This window comes from Octodon degus, unplaced genomic scaffold (genome assembly GCF_000260255.1).
Source record: "Octodon degus isolate 3935 unplaced genomic scaffold, OctDeg1.0 scaffold00055, whole genome shotgun sequence".
NCBI classification, from domain to species: Eukaryota; Metazoa; Chordata; class Mammalia; order Rodentia; family Octodontidae; genus Octodon; species Octodon degus.
Window position 1 is genome coordinate 3,085,918 of NW_004524631.1, and position 21,810 is coordinate 3,107,727.

The 21,810-nt window shown below is 37.3% G+C and overlaps 1 protein-coding gene across 1 annotated transcript in view; it reads left to right on the forward strand.

The window, feature by feature from the left end:
• The first annotated feature begins 378 nt into the window (after nucleotides 1–378).
• The window catches only part of Spata16 (spermatogenesis associated 16), a 308,782-nt gene continuing 287,350 nt past the window's right edge, over nucleotides 379–21,810 (forward strand). The window contains exon 1 of the mRNA XM_004633441.2: nucleotides 379–457. The gene's annotated coding sequence lies outside the window, so the exon portion shown is untranslated. The remainder of the gene's footprint in view (nucleotides 458–21,810) is intronic.

Consider the following 21,810-nt stretch of genomic DNA (forward strand, 5'->3'; position numbering starts at 1 on the left):
GAAGAAGAAGAAGAAGAAGAAGAAGAAGAAGAAGAAGAAGAAGAAGAAGAAGAAGAAGAAGAAGAAGAAGAAGAAGAAGAAGAAGAAGAAGAAGACTGCAAAAACGTACGCTAAAATGCTTTCAGTGCATCTCTTTTGGATATATTCAACTTCTGGGTACACCTTTGTATTTTCGAAAATATTGAGGATACTGCTGCTTTTAGAATATAAAGGAAAAATCTAAACAACTCTGACATATCAAATCCAAGGTAGGGAAAATACCTGCTCAAGGCCCCTGGTACACGGCCTTGGGGCGGGGCCTCGCCGAACAGTTAGAACCGAGGTTCGACCCGCCCTTGCTCTGGAGCTCACGGACCTGATCCGCTAGGCTCAAAGGGGTTGGGACGGTTGGAGCAGAACCTGCGTGGATGACAGAGCTCCGAGGAGGCCAAAGCCGGCCTGAATCCCAGTCGCTCAGGTAGGGAGAAAGGCAGTTCTGCCCACTTGGCTGGCTGGCCAGGAAGGGAGGTGAGCCTGGGAGAAGCTTGAGGATTTGGGAACGTTGCTCACATATAATCCTAAATTGTAGTCAAGACATTATTTTCTGTAGGCGGTTAGAAGACGAGAGTGGGTGTAACTTGGGCACAACTTGGCTCAGTTCCTTTTCCATGCAGAAGGAAAGACTGGGGTATTAGTCCTTCCGATTCCCTGCACTGTAATTTTTGTTTTTGTTTTGATGTATCCTGGCTTGTGCGCCCTGAACAATCGTGTTTTTTGAGGACAGTTACTTCTGGTCAAGCAAGTGCCGATGACTATGTCAGGGTGCCAATTTACTAAGCTTTGTCACGTGAGGCGTTGTGACCTTAAGGTTTAGTTTTGCACTGGACTGAAAATGTTGCATGTAGGGAAACAGTCAATACCAGCTCCCTCCTTCTCAGACACAGGCCAAGTTATCTTCCCTGTGTGCTAGCATCACATCTGGAGTAAAAATGTGTGCTCAGAAATGGTCGATTTTCACGTGAGTGACTAAATTCATGAGTAATGTCTTCTAAAGGAGCCTGTGGTTGGGGAGGGGCTCTGCACAAGCAACGCAACATGGCTGTCAGGCTTTGTTCAATAACATTTACTCTTTTTTTTTTTTTGAGACGATGTCTTGCTCTATAATTCAAGTGAAGGGGTACAGGCATGCACTTCCATGTCCAGTTTACATTTCATTTTCTTTAGCCATAAAATATTTACAGGCACTAAGAAGGGCCTTTGTTTTTGAAACACTAAGGAATCTAACTGTAAGCTGTTAGACTGAAATGAACACATGAAAGTTAGCTTTCTATTGGTATTGTGTTCAATTTCTTATGCTAAGTTTATTGTGCTAAATGAATGATATGCCTGAAAAGATTCAGGCTCTTTCTGATGTCAACAGTGGTACCCGGATGTGTGCACATTTCTCATTCCAGTGTTATCACAGGCTAGAGAGACTGCTTGCTTCCAGCTTACAAAAAAAAAAAAAAAAAAAAAAGAATTAGGGGAGTTTTGTTCTTCATGTGCAATGAAACTTGGAAACTTTTATACAAAGATAAGTAATTAAAATCAGAAGAGAAGAACTCAGTGGAAACAAGTCAGAACAGAGCACTTCCAACTGCCTAGCCCTGCACCACCTGTACTGCTTGATCTTCATTTAGTCTATGAATAAGACAGGAAATACTTCTGCTAATAGGGAGGAAAAGGATGCGACAGGAGGCCAGGCTGTTACGCAACGTCTCAGCAAGGCTAAAAATGATTTTAAACCCCTTCTGCCAGTGCACAGGCCAAGCTACCCTGGGGAGCTGCCATCATGTATAATAAAGTACATAATCAAGATAGAACTGGTATTTTTTGTATTCCCCAAGTGGACCTTTCACTAAAGTAGGTCTTCAACCTCAATCTGTTACTCATCTGTGCTATTATAACCAAATGGCTAAACATTCCCATCTGATCATTTTCAAAGATATTCCATAGAGAAATAAATTTAGAAACCATTCAGGAAAAATTTCTTCCCTTTCTTTTTTCTTTTTCCTTTGTCACAGTTAAGAATGGGAAGAACTTTGCTGTAAGTCAGTCATTCTCTAGGCAGTGAAACCAGGACCTCGGAAACTGATTACAGCTTAAGGCAACACTGCCCCTGACTCATGACATGAAATCTTACAATGATCCATGGCAGACACCCAAGTTCATTGCTTCCCGCAAGATGACTTTTTGCTAATTAAGAAGCATCATGACTAACAGCTCATCCTTTACATAGAATTTCACTGCAAGTTGTTTCTTTTTTTTTTAATGTGACACATCACTTTGAAACAGATGATTAGATCTCCCAATAATAGTAGGCCATGGGAACAAAAGTGAAGCAAACATTTATTAATGTTTCCCTTAAAAATCCTGTTATATCAAGGAGCCTAGACTACTGTCTTTCAACTAGTGTAGAATATATTGTGTCATTTTCTTAGAAAGTACCATGCAAGTTGTAACATTTTGCACCCATAAACAATCCTGCTAAGTTTTTTCAAAGATGTTATAAAATAAAATATTAAAGCAGTCTAACTTAAAGATGGCCAAAACAGAGACTATAGCTTATCACAACTCTGGCTGAATTTCAAAATATACATGATGAATGAGGATGAACCATCTGTCCACTAGAAAGCCTATTTCTTAATTGTCTAATTTTTAAAAAATTGATGAGCAGTAATAATAATAATGACAGTAATGATAGCATAATTGTCAGTGTTTACTGAGCACTTACTATTGTCCAACAGTCTCCCACCAGTATTCTTCTCAACAACAACATGAAGTGGCTATCAGCCCCATTTTGTAAATGAGGAAACAGAAGCCTGTGACTGTGACTGATACCAGCATCATTCTAAATTAATCAAAATTAACTGTATGATAAAAAAAATTGTTGTACAAATAACCTGAGGGCAAAAAAATCAGTTTTACTTCAACATTTTAGAAAATCTTCAGGAGTGAATTTATTTACTTCTAATATGATGTGATAATATATACCAATGTATATCTATTATAAAATGTTCAGAATTCATGTATTTGAACCACTAATGTTTCACAATTTGGGCAACTTTGAAAGGTAATTGAGCTGATCTGACACAGCTAAGTGTTAGAATGTGTCCCTCTAGTTAACCTTAATGATAGAAGCTGAAGCTAAACTCACTCTGTAATCTAGGATTGCAGAACAAGTGGAAAATTAAGGTAGTTTTAAGTAGGGCATTTAAAAAGAAATGTTTTGGGTAAAGTAGTATTACAATTACTGAATAGAAATCAGAGTTCCTCCTGTCAATTCTAGTTCATAGGTGAATTAATTGTTTTGTTTTGCTATTTGTTTTTGATGTACTAAAAAAAGCTGTACATGTACCTTCAAAAGTAAGCGTCTACATATAAAAAGATTAAATTTCTTTCTAGGGAAAGAAATTGTATATAACTCTATTGCAGTTCATACTTTCTTCAAAGCATTTGAAATAGAGACTTGAAAATGTTGGTCTTGCTTTTCTTCAAGTGCCTGTAACTGACTACCAGCAAGGACAATAGTGTCCCCTGATCATTGAAAAGCTGGTGGTGCTCTACCTGGGCCTGTGTTTCTCTGCTGGAGTGACTTCCTCGGGAAATTCCACATTGTGAGCATCCATCAGATTTCACATGCCTGAATGCTCCAGCGCTCTCACCAGTTCTCACTTAAATTCCTATTAGCCAGCCTAACTCGAGCAGAAGAACTCAGCGCTGTCATTAAAGATCGCCCAAGTTACAGCCCGAAAAGATATTGTACTCTCATCCCTCTTCCCCCTAAAATGTATGCGTTTAATTTGTTCGAAATCAGTTCAATTTTGTTAAGTGGAAGACATAAGGAAAAAAAAGATCTATGGCTTAATCACCACTTAACACCCCCATGGAACAGAAATGTTGCGACCTAAATGTAAATTGTGGGAAAAACAAGGATTGCAATAGTCCTGCGATCTCAGCATCATCCTGGCATAGGACCCTAAATGTAAACAATTTCATCTATAGGGAAATGAGTGTGAGCACAGGTGAGCTTGTAGGAGACAGCGTTTGTGAATGACCCTCCTCAGACAAAGGAATCAGTAGAGGAGTGCACAGAGTTAGGTAACGCTCTTAGGTGCTACAGACAAGGGTTAATTAAAGGCTCTCAGAAGTTCAGGTCTGTCAATTATTTCCTTATCTTTCATATTCACAAATGTACTTTTTGTTCATTTGTTTGTTTGGAAACAAGGTGTCACTAAGTAGTGCAGGCTGGCTTTGAACTCACTAAGTAGCCCAGACTGGCCTCCAACCGAAAGCAATTCACTTCAGTCTCCTAAATGCTGAAATTATTCACTAACATATTTAACAATGAAAAGAGTATCATTTCAAACATTAGGATCACTATTAGATTGAGGGGAAAGAATCAATACATTAATATTGACAGCATTTATAATTTAAACATTCCAATCAGCAGACTAGCTAGAATGCATTTAAGATTGTTACAGAATTGACTGACTTCATGAAAGTCGAAAAGGAAATTATGCAGTGCATAGTTTATCTTCTGGCTGGTGCCATTTCTTTTTCCATTTTCCTCCCATAGATTCTGCCTTGCAAGGACTTTCATGTTACCCTTTCATTGCTACAGGATTTCTTCACCCTGTACCTACGCTAAACTGGTCACCTGACTTTCTTCTTTTAATAGCAACTGGCTGCTTCTGTTTTCAAGCATTTATCTCTCAACTTCCCTAATTTTCAATTCGTTTCCATTCTTTTAGGTTGCTTAATTCTCAACTATGTCTTAAAGGTGTGATTGAGTATGAGTGTAGATGATTGAAGATGCTTTGGAAAGCCTTTGTGGAGCTGGCTTATCTTTACCTCTAGGATCAATAATACTGTTTCTGTGCAGGACAGTCATACCCAGAAATGTATGCTGGTTTGTATATAAAGTGATGGCAAAGGCAAATGATTTCTTTTTATAGCAGAACTTGTTATTCAGGCTGTTGAGATCCAGTTTCTGTTAAAGCAGGAGTGGGTAGAAGACTATTAAAACTTGTGCATCTTCGGGTGTGGTTGTGCAGCCAGCTTCTCGGAGGCTGAGGCAGGAGCCCAAGCTTCAGCCCAGCCTGGGCAATTTAGCAACCCTGTTTCAATATTTTAAAAGGTCTTGGAGGATGTGATTCAAGGCCAAGCCTCCTCTTATCATGCTTTTAGTTATGGTAATGAAAGTGTGCAACTTCTTCATGTGGCTGTTTATTGAGGTTCAGTAGTCAAAGGTCCACTGCCCTCCACCAACCCCAGGCATGGACCGATCATTTCCAAGCTACTCTTATAAAATGGAATCTCATTTGGTTTGTATTGTTTTTCTACCCCAGAGCATTTTCATCAGAAACATCTCCTATCAAATTCTTACCCTATCTTATAGCTCTCATTTTCAGACAGTGTAGAAGTTGCAGATGGGCACATGCATATAGGAAAGACCTGCCTTAGGTAAATTCAAGATGTTCAATGTTCAAAACTTCAAGCTGTCTTCATCCCATAATTTTCATGTAAACCTTTTAATAATGCATGCAAAAATTTAGAAGAATTTTTAAAAAGGGTACATGTACAGCTCAGTGATTGTTTTCCTTTATCAAGTGGACACATTTGTGTAATCAGCTCTCAGAGCCAGAAATGGTACCCATAAGCCTAGAAGGCCTCTCTTGCTTTTTTTGCACTGGTTATTAGAACCCTCTGGAAGTAAGCACTACTCTGACTCCTTAGGCAAAAATTAGTTTTACTTACCTGTGAGTTATATTTAAATGAGTCACACTATTTATGTTTTTCTGTATCTGGCTGCTTCTTGCAATATTTTATGAGATTCCATACAGTTGCTTATAGTTCTAGCCTATTTGCTTTCAGTATATCCATCTACTGTGTAAATATATCACAATTGTTTTTCACTGTTGATGGATGTTGGGATAGTTAGTGTATTATCGTTATTTATAATGCTACTGTGAAATGAATATCTCTGTGTTTGAACACATTATACATTTCTGCTAGTTAACTGGGAAAATTTCACCCATACTGGAAGGGAGGAAGTCAGGGCTGCCAATTTTCTAAAGTGGTTGCACCAAATTGCTTTTATATCTGCAGTTTATGATATAAACTATTGTTTGTCTTCTTCCTTGTAGCCATTTTGATAGGCTTATCATGACATCAGCCTATAGCTCTACTGAGCACTTCCTTGATGACTAAGGAAAGAAATGGTAAATTTTTCAATGATTTATTGGTCATTTGGAGATTGTCCTTGGGGACATAGCAAATGTGCTGGCCAATTTTCCTAGTCGAGCATCTGCTCTTTTCATGTGGATTTATGGAAGTCCCTTATTTATTCTGGATATGAGTGATTGTCAAATAAATATGTCGCAGATATTCTTGCCATTCCGCTAATTGCCTTTTCATGTTTGAATGCATGTTTCCACAAACAGCATTTATTACAAGTTTCACATTCCATATCTAAAATGCTTGGGACAGAAGATTTTTGGTGTTTACATTTTTTAAATTTTTAATATTCATAAACAAAATTATATATGTTGGGGAGAAGATCTAACTCTAAACCTGAAAGTTATGTTTCATGTAAACTTTAATTTAGTATATTATTAGTGAACCTGCTTTCTGACTGACCTGCTACATGACAAATTTTCCATTTCTGATGTGGTGGCAGTGCTTAGAAAAATACTGATTTTTGGAGCATTAACTGGATATCAAAGAAAGAGAGTGGCCAGCGAGATGGCTCAAAGGTCTAAAACACCTCCTGAGGCAAGTTTAGGCAGGTACAGAGGACCACAATTTGGTCCCTGACACCACATACCATGCCAGGGTGGGCTGGGTGGGCCAAAAAATAAAATAAAATAATAAAGAGAACTTGAACTGCAGCTTTTGCAAGAACAAGGGAACATAAACTCAGTGTTTAAAGAGGAAAGAGAGGGATCCCTCAAAACGGAAAGGAATCAGGAGAAGGAGGGGACTGGGGATGAAAAAAGGATTAAGAGGTATCAATGACTCATAAGAAATGTAAACATCATTCACTACAGATATGCACCCAGAAAAGAAAGGAGATCAAGAGATGAGTGTGGGGGATGGTAAGGGAAGAGAAGGAGAAACTGAAAGGAATGAGAATGTCTTATGTACCTGTACCAACTCCCCACAAGGCTATAAGCATTATGTCCTATACACATGTACAGAACTAATAAAAAAGAATAAGCAAACATGCACAGTGAAGTAACTTGGAACTTCAGAGGGCTTCCTGCAAAGCTAAGATTCAGTTCTCTAAGGAGGGGATATGGCCACCATGAGAACTTGCTAAAATCAAGTTCACTTGCCTCAAAACCAGGAAAGTGTTGGAGCCACAGCATTGACGAAGACATTAGCCAAAAAGATCCTTCTGCTAGGCTGATAGGATCACCACCCTAGTGATGCTCACTGCACAGACCCTGGCTCCTGGATGTTGTGCTCTTGCTGCCTGTAGAAAGATAAAATCACCAGGAAAGAAATTTCTTTCTTTCTCTTCTAGCCTTGCAGTGTTTCTCCACTACTGTCTACTGGCAGAGCTTCATTTCCAAGCCAGCTGGCAAGACAGAAACGTACAATAGTCTGCAGAGTTCAGTTCCAGACTCACAATATGGAGAGAAGTATGGGTTTGGATATGACAGACATTAAATTAGTAACTGGCATGCTTGCTTCCTTTCCTGAAATGCTTCTTGCCATACTGTCATATCAGTAAGGTCCCATCATCTCAGTTGATGATTGTATGCTAAACTTTTCCGAATGTTTTTTTTTTCAACTTTTCTGTATATATTTAAGGTTGTATATATCCTATGCAAAATATAGCTGGAACTTGGATTTTTTTGTTATAATCTTATATTTAATTGGAATATTTAACATTTTTAGTGTTTTAAAGGTATTGCTGACATATTTTGGTTATACTAGATATGTTAATAGCTACTTGTTATTTGGTCCTATTTTTTTAGACTAATAACTACATTTCAGTGTTTTTCTATATCAACTTGTTAGTTTTTATTCCTTATTATTCTTTGGTTTTACTCTGTAAATAGCAATATAACTCCTTAATTTACTGTACTCTAATACAAATGATTATTTTCATCAAATACCTAAATTTTAGCATATTACAGACATTACTCCCACTTACCCTTCTCCCATCTCTTGTGTCATGGCTGCTGTTCTTTTTCTGCTCTGCAATAGGTCTTAAATCCTTCACTGATATTTCAATTATTGTTTATATTTTAGTACAGGGTCTACAGGATCTACAGGGTCTCACTATGTAGATCAGACTTATAGTGATCCGCCTGTATTCAGCCTCCAAAGAGCTGGGATTACAGGTGTATGGCACCATGCCCAGTCTTCTATTATTGTGTAGTACGGTCACTTGGCACCCTATCCTCATTCATTTCTCTATGTCTATTCTCGCATATTTACCTTTAATTACCTCCTACAATTATTTCTTGATTTTCTCCCATTCTGTCTTCTTTATGAAGCACCAGCTACATACTTTCATCACAACTTTTTACTGTTTCCCATCTCTAAAGTTCTTTTTTGCTTTCCTTTTTTCCTTTTATTTCTCTACTTACATTATTATTTCCTACTATCTCTCCAGTTTACAACTTCTGTCTTATGCTGCATGTACTGTACTGCAGTGTTTAGCCATCTAGTAAGTTAATTTCGGAATGTAATTCTCAGTTCTATAATTTTTGTGTAATCTATTTTTATCAACGCTAATTCTCCAAAGTTTCCACTTTGGCAGCCTGCCAATGCCGATCCCAAATTTCATTTTTTCCCCAAGTGGTAAAACTGATCCATGCTTGAAGCCATCTGATACCTGCCCAAAGCCATGCAGATTTTAGAATCACCCAGTGAACACCTCCAGTGAAAAGCTGAGCCTCCACTTATCAAATAGCCCCAGAATAAAAACAGCTGTAAACATCAGTTCACTGTGATGAAGGAATTATACCATCTCCATTTCTCATTTCCACACCAGGGCTCCAACACTGTCAGACAGATGGCTTGGTATTTTATGCTGCTTTTCTGTTTGTTCTCAACAGAAACTCTGATCTGCTACTCCACCTTAACCATAATCAGAAGCCTCTCATGAGCAGAATAGGTTGAATGATGTAGTTTGTCAGGTTCAGATGACTGCCAAAATAGTATTTTTAATACTAGGAGTTTGTTTTTAAGTTTGGCACACATCAAAACTTAGTTTCCCAAGAAATTCTCTGAGTTTATGGCTCTCTTGCTGAAATCAATTGGGAAAATATTCATGGATGATTAATAGATGAATGGTTCTCAAATATTACTCAAACCCATAAATCTGCAAATCTTCATTAAATGTAACTGTAACATGATTGATAAAGTTTAAAAATACATTTCTAAATTATTTTGATATCCCTTGTCTTAATTCCAAAGTTAATTTCTTCCACAAATAAATGTATTTGTGCAAAAGAAAATCATAACTTAAATCAGACAAAAATACATAAGAAATAGTATTTTAAAACTATACAAATAGCCAGCCATGATGGCACACAATTCTAGAAGCCCAGCACCCAGGAGCCTGAGGCAGAAGGATTGCCACAAGTTCAAGGCCAGCCTGGGCTACATAGTAAGTTTGAGGTCAACCTAATTACATAGTGAGACCCTGTCCTCCCAAACAAACAAGAAATATAAACAAGAGATCAAATTATTTTCATCTAGGACAGATAAATACAAGTTCCAGACAGTTCTGTTGGAAAGTAATTATAGTTTTCAAAATGTCGAACCAAAAATCTTATAAAGGAATCAGGTGACCCCTACTTTTGTTTCAGACTGTCGCTCTGTGAAATAACTTAGCCTGCACAGACAGTAGATACCTTAGTTACTTTTCTTATTACTGAGACAAAGTATCAAACATCCATAAATTAGAATAGATTTACAGGGCGCCCACTTTCAGTGCATACTCAGCTGGCTCCAGGGCAGGGGAGGAAATGGGGGAAGGAAGCACAAAGAGAAATCAAGGAGGGAGGAGGGTGGGAGACAGACCCTGCCAGGCTGCATTTCCAGGGACCCACTTCTGACCAGGTTTTACTTCCTAACATCGCATTTACTCATAAACACATCATGGCTTAATCTACCAATGATGGCCACACCCCCCTCAGGCAGTCACCTCCCCAAAGCATGCCCCCATTGGTGCATGAGGCTTTCAGGGGACATCTACCTAGAAACCATGGCAACAGATTGCAGGGATTAGATATAGATATAGATATCTTTTCCCAATTCTGTACTAAAAAGTGTGATGCAATGCTAGGTCACTCATTCTCAGGTAAATCATTTAAAAAAATCATATTGACTGGGTCTTGAGTGTTGAAGACGAACCTTTGTTTATCAATTTCTAAAGCAAAGGTTAGTTTTAAGGCTAAGACACAACATAAATGAATAATAATATATTGTAATGACAGCATTGAACATTTTGCTATAATACATGTTTAGAGATGTGCAGATTTCTGTGTTTACTCTTTCTATGTCCACCCAATTCAAAGATAGTTTATAGAGATTTGTAATGATCCTAGGTGAAAATAATTATCTAGTCCAGCCTCAGAGGAAAATAATTTAGGAGCAGTCTCATCTTAATACCTTAAGTATTAGTTATAAGAGCAGTAAATACTTATTTGTTGCTATCCATGATGTGCCCCCTTAAGTCACTCATACACTATTTGATTAGGTATATGATAACACTGAAAAGTAGGTCATTCTTCCTATTTGTGACAAATGTTCCTTTGTTTTATGTACATGTATTTAGCACCATAATGGCTATTTTATAAAGAGAGCTTATGTTCTGTGTTATTTTGTTAATCTCTTAATCATCTGAGTGACAAATGAGTCCAGAGTCACTTTTTATTTATGATCAGGATGACAGGAATTGAACTCATCTCTTTCCGAGCCTCCATATCTCACTTTCTCTCCAACTTCAGTGAAAGAGCTCAGAACACAATTCCAAGAAAACCAGATAGCATATCTACTCACTTGTTTCAAGATCTATGAAATACAATTCACTTCATTCATCTCTGTAATCGCTCCATAATTAGCCCAAAATATGAAGAGGTGCAAAGCCTCATGGGTTCTGTATGCTGTGCCACTCAGCTCCTCTTGGCCCATTACCTGTTAGAAACTCGGTAAGTATTTATTGACTAAGTAGTTGGAAGAAAGTCTACCAGTAATTTGTCCTTATGGGCTTATTTTTATTAGATGTATGAAGCATTTCTTTAGTATCAATAGCTAATGTAGTCTGTCTTTTTTCCTGCAATATTAGTGCCAGCCCAGAGAGTAGCTTTTCTTCAGCAAAATGAAGCATACACATGCTTTAACCTGGTGCCAACATGGTCAAAAGGCCACCTACATCATAATCTCCTAGAGCAGACAGAAATCAAACTTAGGTTATTTCATATTTATTTCTAATATTTTTCTCATTAAGATTTTCAACAACAAGTGGTGAGTGGTTGGAAGGGGACATTCAGGAGATAGAGCATATACTGGAACTAATCCAAGCCTTCAGACCTTAGGTATTTCCAGCACAGATTTTTCACCTGCTTGTTAAACATATATAGATTTCCACACATCACCCTGGAGACACTAACTCAGAATCTGTGGGGTCCAGTATGTAAGAGACACTGATGCATGCTGAAACAGGATCTTTCACTATCATGAGCCCCTTGAGGGCAGAGGCATTCCATTAATGATGCAGGTAACTGCTTAGTAAGTCATGAATGAATGATTGGCTACATTAATGAATCATTTAGAAAGGTAGAGTATGTCACCACATACATATAGAGTATGTGTAATTCGCTGTTACCCCACCTACGTTAGCCACAAGTTTTACTCATAACTATTTTGTATTTTGCACTTTTAACAGATTTAATAATACCATTACTTTGATAAAATAAAAATAATGTAAGTATAGTAGAAGCCTGTAGAAACTTCTTCCCTTGTCACTGAATAGAGATGTCCCTTATCTGGCCCTCTTCTTTAATATTTAAAGAGGAGCCATGATTCCTTTACATTGCTAAAAAATTTAGTTTTGATATTTAAAAATACTTGTATCAGAACAATTCTGGGACAACTGTTTATATCTTTGTACACTATTAATTTGTGTTTCTTGAATTCACAAGTTTTATGTCTTAAAAATATTAAAGTCAAACAACTAAATATAGCAGAAAAAGTCAAATTAAGTGTGTTATTTTTAAGTGTGTTTTTAATAAACACTTTCATACTGACTGGACATCCACCTAATATCCTATTGACATTATGAGTTGGAAAGGAAAAATAACAATTTTGTAATCACAACAATTTAGATCAAGTCAGGCAAAAATTATGAGTGGATAGTTAAATGAAGGGAAGAAAGTTTGATGGAGAGTCAGATAATTGCTTGATCAAAGGATCTTCCCATAGACTACGTATAGATTATAAGGGGAAAACCTATAACTGTGCTCTGGGAAAGCTAGTTACCATCTTGACTAAGTCACTGAAGTGGATATAGCTGAAGAAATTCAAGTTGACACTGCCTATCTACAAATGTGAGATCACAAAAACAACACATCATTCTGATGGAGGAAACTTAACTTAAATGTAATCAAGAAGAAGCATCAGAAAAAAACCCCAGATTGAATTAGATTCTAGAGAACAGCTGACTCATATCCTTCAAAATTGCCAGAGCTCTCTGCATGCCCTCCCGACCCCACCCCAGGGGCGCACTGAGATGACAAATGAGACTGAGCATGCAGGCCTGTAATCCCATTGCTTGGGAGGCTAAAGACAGGAAGATCACCACGAGTCTGATCTGTGTAGTGAGACCCTGTAGACCCTGTACTAAATACATTTTTTTTGAAAATGGCAAAGCCATGAAGACAAAGAAAATTTGAAGAACTGTTCTAGAGTAGAAGAGAAAAAAGAGGACAAGTCTATTCAGTATGCTCATCCTAACTTGATCTTTTCCTGAGAGGAAAAACTACTGAAAGTACATTTTTGAGAGAACTGACAGAATGGGAATAGTGACTGTAGATTAGACAGTAGTACTCTACCAGTGTTAGCAGCTTTGAATCTGATAGGTGTATTTTGTTACCGTAGTGAGAGCACCTGATCTTAAGAAATGCACATGGAAGAACTAAATAGCAATGAGGCGTGATACATATAACCTACTCTCAAAAAGACTGGAAAAAAATTACAAATATGCATATGTATTTGTCCACATGGGTACACACAGACGCGCATGTGCGCGCGCGCGCACACACACACACACACACACACACACAGGAAAGAAGTATAAATGCAGCCAAAATGTTTAAAATGAGTATATATAGATAAAGGGCAATGTTGAATTCTTGATATTATTCTTACAACTTTCTGTAAATGTAAAATTATTTCAGAGAAAAAGGTGTGTGTGTGTGTGTGTGTGTGTGTGTGTGTGTGTGTTTTAAGTGCATTTCTCACCTCTGGGTAGATTAAATCTTAAACCAATTTTGAGAAAACTAGTTAAGTACCTCAAAAGATAGTTTCAAATTAGAATCTTCAAATAGTTTGAAATAGTTTCAAATCTTCATTTCATGGTTGCTATTCATATACTTTGTTAGTCTCCACATGCAAAACTCCAAACTCTCCAGTACAACTTTTTCACTTGGAAATGGCAATTGTGATAAATATGTACCTTGTGTCTGGGAGCAGGAGGTGATGACACAAGGCAGAAGAAGTTCTAAGTGCTCCGAGATGCGGTTATGATGTCTGATGCAGGAGCTGGGGAGACAGCTCAGTAGAATAAGCTCTTGCCTGGCAATTGCAAGGGCTCAATCCCCAGTTCCGCAAAATAATAATAATAATACTAATACTAATAATAATAATAATAATAATGTCTGATGCACTGTGTAGCCACGAGTAAATCATTTTGCCTGCTTGAGACTTCATTGCTTCAGTATAATGACATTGCATTATCTCAGAAATTCTGTCTCTCCTCTTCTACAATTCTTAACTAAATTTGAGAAATAAAATGTGAAAGTTTAAGAATCATAAACTTTATCAGCAGAATTAAACAGCTGACCAAAGTTAAAGAAATATCTTTTCTTCATACATCTACAAATTCTCAAAAAAATAACAAAGTCTCAGCTTTTTAAATAATAAAACTTGTGTCATATTTACAAAAGGACAAAACAATGCTTGCAAGAAACATTGGAAACCAGACTTGAACTTCATCTCAGACGACTCATGAATTTGACGGGCTAATTACATTTATGTTTCAAGAAGAAATGTTGCCAAAGTTCTCTGCAGTACCCTGAAACATTATTTATGCCACCCTCGTGTTCCTGCCACAGATATAAATTTTTTGTTGTTTTATCACACTAGATTTAGGGCTGGAGCGAAGTACAGTTATATCCTCATGGACTATGCTCAGAATGATAGCAAGTTGTGCCGTTATCTCTTCTCCAGAAAGGGACAGATTGTCCTGAAGGTTTTAGTGCTAAATAAACTATATTTTATATTGACAAAAAAAATCACAGAAATTATTTGGCCCCTAACAAATACTCAAATAAGAGAGATTGAGGCAGGTCCATTGTTAATATTTTTAACTTGAAGTAGGAAATAAACGCAGATAAAATGAAAGCTAAGTAGGGAAGAAGCAAGGAAGATGAGAAGGAAAGAGAGAAAGGAAGAGGGAGAGGGAGAGGGAGAGGGAGAGAGAGAGAGAGAGAGAGAGAGAGAGAGAGAGAGAGAGAGAGAAATGAAAGAGAAAAAGAGAGGGAAAAAAAGAAAAGAAAGGCTGATTCAGGATGTCACAGGGCCTGGAGAAGCTTTCCATGGCTAAACTAGTTTGGAAAATGCACCTTACATTTAGGTGACTTCAAGCAACCCAAAAGTGCAAATTGTAGTGATGTAGCCACAAGAGATCATTTGGAACTCTTCATTAACTATGCAATAAGATGCAACTAACTAGTTGTCCCATCAACAAGTGTTTATTGTGTATCTAATCTGTCTTGAGGACAATCTAATATACAGCAATAAAGTACACATACAAGGTACAGTGTCGCACTGAGTTTATATTTTGGTGGATAAAAAAATAAGTAAATACCACTGTGACAAATAGTATGTAGAAATTAAAATAGATGACTGGCTAGGGGCTGGTTACTTCTGTTCATCAGAGAAACCTTTTTTTTCCATAAATTTACTGAGAAACAAATAGCAATGAGACAGTTTCAAACCAAACTGGTAGGACAGTTTCAATAATTAACACATTGTATACATTCTTCCTAGTGGTTAATTGCTGTACAAGATCCATGCATGACCTCCTAAACCTTTCTTTGGAGAATAGATATTTATTTAAGCTATCATCTGAATAACACAAAACATCACACACACACACACACACACACACACACACACACACACACACAGAGCTGAGAGAAACATTCCAGCCCCAAAAGTGCAGTAGTTCTAAGGTGGAAATCAACATGTTTGGTTGAACAAAACGAAAGCTTAGTGGCCAAAATACAGTGAATGGATTGGGGGTAGGTGGTGAATTTTCAGAAAGGACAGAGGTGTCAGGGGTTATATTCTATTCTACCTGTTAGGGTAGCCATTGAAAGGTTTTGTTATTGTTTTTTATTTGTTTGTTTGTTTGTTTTGGTACTGGAAATCAATCTCAGGGCCTCACACGTGCCAAGCAGGCACTGTGCCACTGAACTATATCCCTGACCCCATTGAAATTTTTTAAGCAAAAATGAGGTGGAGTGCAATTTTCATTTCAAATGATGATTTTGGGTGCTATGTGAGGAAGCAATTGAAATAACGTAAGCAGAAAAGTAAGCTAGTCATGCCCATGAGAAAGGCATCAGCCATAGAGATGGATCAGGAAAGATATTTGAGAGAGTCCATAAACCCAACTGATGGGTTATAGGGTAGTTGGTGAGTGAAAGAAAGGAATCAAGGATAACTTGGAGCTTTCTGACATGAAATGCTGTGTATATGTGACTGGCATATACTGGAATGGAGAGGTCCTGGAGAGGGACAGTTTGGATGGGAATTAAGAACTATGTTTTGAAATTACTAATTTGAGATGCATATGAAACATTCAAAGTAAAGATGTCAGGGTGGGGAGGTAGCTTAGTGGTCTAAGCGCCTGCCTGACAAGTGCAAGGACCTTCATTTCATCCCTGGTACCACTTGCCAGGCCAGCCACAGAACCTCAAGCGTGCCACGCCGGCCACTGAAACCATGTGTGGTGGCACACATCTGTGATCCCAACTCTGGGGAGGATGAGACAGGAGGATCACTACAGGTCTGAGCTGCATAGCAAGAGTCTGTAGTAAATAAATTAGATTAAAAAATCAAAGTAAAAATGTCATATATACAGTTAACTATACTCTTTTAAATTTTAGGGGCATGTAAGAACTAGAACTGTAGCAGTAGAAGTTAGGAGCCTGTGAAGATACTTGAAGCCATACAACTGGCCCAGATTCCTTAGGGAGAGATGTCACTGAGGAAAAGAAGAGACTCTACTACTCCGCTCGGAAGTGAAACAGAAGATAAAGAGCCAACCTGTTAGACAAATAATAGGGGTTAAGTAGTAAGAAGATTGGGAGAGCACGATACCCTAGGAGGTCAGAGGAACGTGTCCCAATACTGCGGGCCAACTACCTGAGCTGCTGTCAGGACTTCTGGCAGATGCAGCCTAACGGTGCTGTTAGCTTTGGAAATATGAAGTCATTGGTGACCTGTCAGAGTGACATACTGAAATGCTCAGGCCTCCAGAGAAATGAATGCTCAAAAGTGTATCAGAAGGAAGTTAGAGACACAATGTGAAAACTGCTTTTAAACATTCTGCAGTGGACAGGACCCATAGTGCAGGACAGCAGCAAGAAGAACATAGAGCCAAGACAGACTTTTGTTTCCTTTTCTTACAGAGAAGAGATTGCTAAATCAGCATGTGCATCAACTAGATTAACTCACTAGCAAGAGAACTGATGTGATAGGAAAGTGACAATTACAAAAGCAAAACCATTGTGTGGGGAGAGGAATAGAATCCAGACAAGGATTTACCTCTGAGAGGCAGAGGCATCTTCAAGGAGCTGTTCATGGAATTACCAAACCTCTTTGCTCACCATGTGGCATCACATAAATTATCTTATTTGATTCTTCCATGAATCACATATCCAATCATTCTCAATTTCTGGAGCAGAAAATAACTGTTTGGAGAAGCTGGATAATTGCTCCTACAATGTACAGTTAATAAATAATAAACTTGAAACTTAAACCTTTCTTGAAACTGCAAAATGAATGCTCCTTCCATTACATAATACTATGATAAAGTAGCCCTTGTAATGTTCTTTCTGACATAATGTGACAAATGTTCACAGTGTACTGGGTACAAAGAAGTGCAATTGCTTTAATGTCATCCCTCCCATTCGGTGATTTAGTGATCAGCAAATGGTTTGACAACTTGCAGTCTGAAGGCCCTGGAACCCATTCGTGTGGAAGTTTTATGTCCACACCATTTTCTTCTGAATCTAATGACTACTAGAACATAGCAGGACCATAATTACATTTGCAAATAAAGATCTTTAAAACACTTACAAGCTACTAGGGCTCTTCCAATAAGTCTGATGTATATGTTCAATGTAGGCATTTGGGAAACCTCACCTGGTATAGTGGCAGTAATGTTAAACAGTTCATCTTATTTTTTAATTGATTCTTTATTTAGGTAACGAGTTGGTTATGTTCACTGCACTGCGTGGAACATAGCAAGATCATACTGGAAAGGTACTATCTGTCCAGGGGGGCCAGAGTGGATGACAGGAGCAATAAACCATTTCTGCCTTTTTCATTCCCTATCTTCAACCGACTCCCAAACCCAGGAAAGGGACTAATAGCTTGTAAAAGCATCATGAAAAGCATTTTAACTTACAAAGCTAAAATCTAAAGACTAAATAAAATATATTGTGACAGTAATTCCTTTAAGACCAAACAAATCAGATATACAATAAATCAAACTGGAAATTTTACTCTCACGGAAAACTTGGTTTTTATTTTAAAATGTTTATAGACCAGTTTTTCTCTAAGATTGCAAATTCCAATCAACTGGGGATGTAAAGAAGAGGACTTATTATTTTGTGGTCCAAACATCATGGAATGTGACTCAAAAGAGTGCTCAAGCCTTAGGTCTGTGAAGTTGCCTCGGGGATCTCTTTCAAGTTCTTAAACTCTTCATGTATTCATTAGTAAAATAAGGCTAATAATAGTTATGTAAAGGAGTTGTGAGAAACAAATAGTTTAATCCAGTGAGATAACTTTATGAACTGCGAGTACTTGTTATTATTTTGTATATAATGCTTTATGGTATTTTTTAAAAATCTTTTAAGCACTATGAGTCAAATTTATCTTTCCAATCTTCTAACAGTACACCTTTTCTTATGGGTACTTGGCTAAAAGAAGAGAAACAGCTTGCATTAGCATCCTTATTCTATCTTCTTAAAAAGCCTTTCCTAAATATCTTGAAATCGCATCCGTCCTGTGTGTCTCCAGAAGCCCGTCCATCGCTTCTACCACGGTACAGTAGTGCGTAGCACCTCAGCCCCATGTTCACAGTGAGAGCAAATGTTCATGAGGGTCGGCTCTGAAGAAACTATGCATCAGTATAGAAAATGGAGCATGAACATCCTTCCACCTCGCCAGCAGTTCACAGTGTAGTAAAACAGCATCTACAGTGTGTGGAGTTATTTATCTCCGCATCATCCCTTCCCAGCCTCCACCTTCACGCCCCTGCAGGGAGCACTACGATGCCAAGACCCCGGCATGCTCATCTTTAATTTCTCTCATATTACCTACTGCAGGATCTTTTTCTCACTTCAGGTGCTCAATAAATGTTTATTAGATTGAAGAAAGATTTTTTAATGCATTTTAAGAAATATAAAGGTGTTCTTGTAGACTAACAAGGAAGGTGTTTTTCCTCATAATGTGTCTCTGGTTACATTTAACGGCAAGTTAAAATTAGATTTTTTTTTTTAAGAAAGAAAACCATAGCAACTGTGATGTTGAATGTTTCAGAGAGCACATTTTGAAGAATTTTCTTTCCCTGAATTGCCTATATTGGAACTGCCTGTTTCAAGTGAAAACCTAATAAATAATTTGTGTTACTAATAGCCATGTAAGCCACCGATGGTGCCCCAGAAGCAACAGAACCTCCCACATAGAACAGAAAGCGTGATGAAGTACCCGAAGAAAAAATACAAATGTGTTGCAGTCCCCTGAATAAGTTTAAAAATGCTTACCTGCTGGAAATGATTGACCATTAACCTCTCTTTCTTTCTTGTATCTGTATTTATTATAAAACCTTGGAGATTGTTTTAATGTTTCATATCAATATTTGCTGGAGATTTTTTAAAGCCTGTCTCTGTGAGGCAATCAATTCCACAGTGCTCTCCTCCAAATGAAAGAATGGGCATTTTTATAGAACATTATCATCAAATACTTCTTTGACAAGCATAATGATTGTCTAACAGCTTTCTCTAAAAGTATTTTTATTGAAATAACGATTCAAATCTGACTCAGTGCCTTCGGAATATAAATAATATCATGTTAATCAACTTGATTACTAAAAAGAGTGAAGAGGTTGATAGTTTAAATTTAGTTAGTACATGATTCACTTGAGCTATCAAAGAAGAAAATGTATTTTACCCAGAATCAAATTTAAAACAAAACAAAAGAACAAAAATCCAACAAAACCTCTCAGAAAAATCTTTTTTAAGACTTTGGCCATACCTTTAGAAAAAAAATAATAAATAAAGCCAACTTTGTTTCTCTTAAAATGTATAGTCTTTGATTAACAGCATTCATGTTGATCAATATCTATTGAATGCTTCCTCTATGCAAAACACTGAGCTAATATTTAGAAAAGTAAAGCACATTTCTTCTTTCAGGGAGTTTATTGGAAAAGAAAAGTTACCTGGGTCTAACTGTAAAGTAAACATTGGTACAGATCCTGTCAGTATTCTGAGGAGGTAGAGATGGATAATTTCTGCTTACGTTTAAACAGATGGGATAGGAATAAGATGATGGGAAATTCTTAGTAGGTATGCTGAAAATGAGCATGTCTGGAAATTAACACGGAGTTCAATTTAACTTTGAAGTACTTTACAGGAGTGCTGAGTAAGGGAAACACACACTGGGCTCGCTGGTGTAAGGTCTTAAATGCTAGATTATTTAAATGAAGTTTTGTAATTTTTGGAAAAGGTGTAAGTGACCAGTTTCATATTTCTTCATAATGTACAATATTTTTATAAACAATATGTATTAAAACCTAAAATTAAAGTCATCCAATTTTCAACTAACACCATGAAACATTTGTTGATTTTGGCTATGCTTTTTCAGACTGTCCATTTAGGACTCTTGTAGACTTTCTCATGGGTAATCTTGATTTAGGGAGGGAGTGATTAAATTATTATATTTGGATTAATTTGGGGTAATTAAACTTTCAAGTGTGTAAAAGCTGCACATTTTCTTACATATTTAGTCCTTCTAAATGCTCTATTTATATTATGTTTACTTTTTCCTTCTGTTTGTATTTCCTATATGAATTTACACTGACGATCAAAATGAGGACATGGTTTCAGGTTCAGTGCAGAAGTACTGTTTATAGATGCCTGTTTATTAAAAGAAAAAATCTTTCCTTCTTTCATGGGAGGAAACCCCAGGAAGGGGGACAACTGGGAGGAGGTTTTGGGTGGATAGAGACTGGAGACCAAATGGGCAGAGGAAGGAACAGAGAGAAAATAGTTATCGTTCAAAAGAAATAGTTACAAAAATAACTGTACATTTATACCTCAGAGACATGAAATAAATGTACCAGAGACAGGTAACACTGCTGCAGATGCTAAAAATCCTAGTAACAACAGCCAATTACAGATATTCTGATACATTTTAACCTCTAGTGTTTGAAATAGAATTTATATAACAGGGAGATACTTTGAAATTTTTGGAACCATGCACCCACCATTTACTGTTCATATTTTCTTAATATGTTCTGAGAATGAACATAAACAAGAGGTTATTAAAATCAGGTATTTTGAGCTTTAACCAAATTTCAAAAGCTGCCTTTCTGCTCCTGAAAGAACTTATTGGAATAGATGAATATTCAGGTGTCTGTCCACCAGAAATCTAAACTGAAGACCTAAAGTTAGTGTTTACTAAATCCAAATCATATGTGCAGAGAGTATTCACAATACAAGACTGATGGCTAGGACATTTTCCCTCTCTCCTCCCTGGCTGTCATATTAGTGGTCCAAAACATATACTGGATGTCAACAATGATCCCAAGAGAGGAAAAGAAAACAAACCGCTTTTCAAAGTAAAATTGTGTTGATGGAGCCTATAATTCACACCTATGTTGATGAACACAACAGAGATTGAAAAAAACATTATTTTTAATTTTATTTTATTTTGTATTCATTTTAATGAGAAAAAAGAAGAGCAATGAAATAGTTTCAAAATAGATTGGTATGATAGTTACAATAATTAATACATTGCATATTGTTGTCTTCATAGTAATTATTCAGAGGACAGGATGCAGATATACTTTTGTTTAAACAATATAAGTGCAAACTTTCTCAATGAACTAAGAGAAAGTAGCTGTATAGACCCAGTCCCAGCCCAGGTCTGGTGAGTGTGTGGAGAGCTTCCTGCTACCTTGCGCCAGCAGGACCAGTCCCAGCCGAGGCTCAGTGTGGGCCGGACCCACTCCCACCCCCTCAGGCC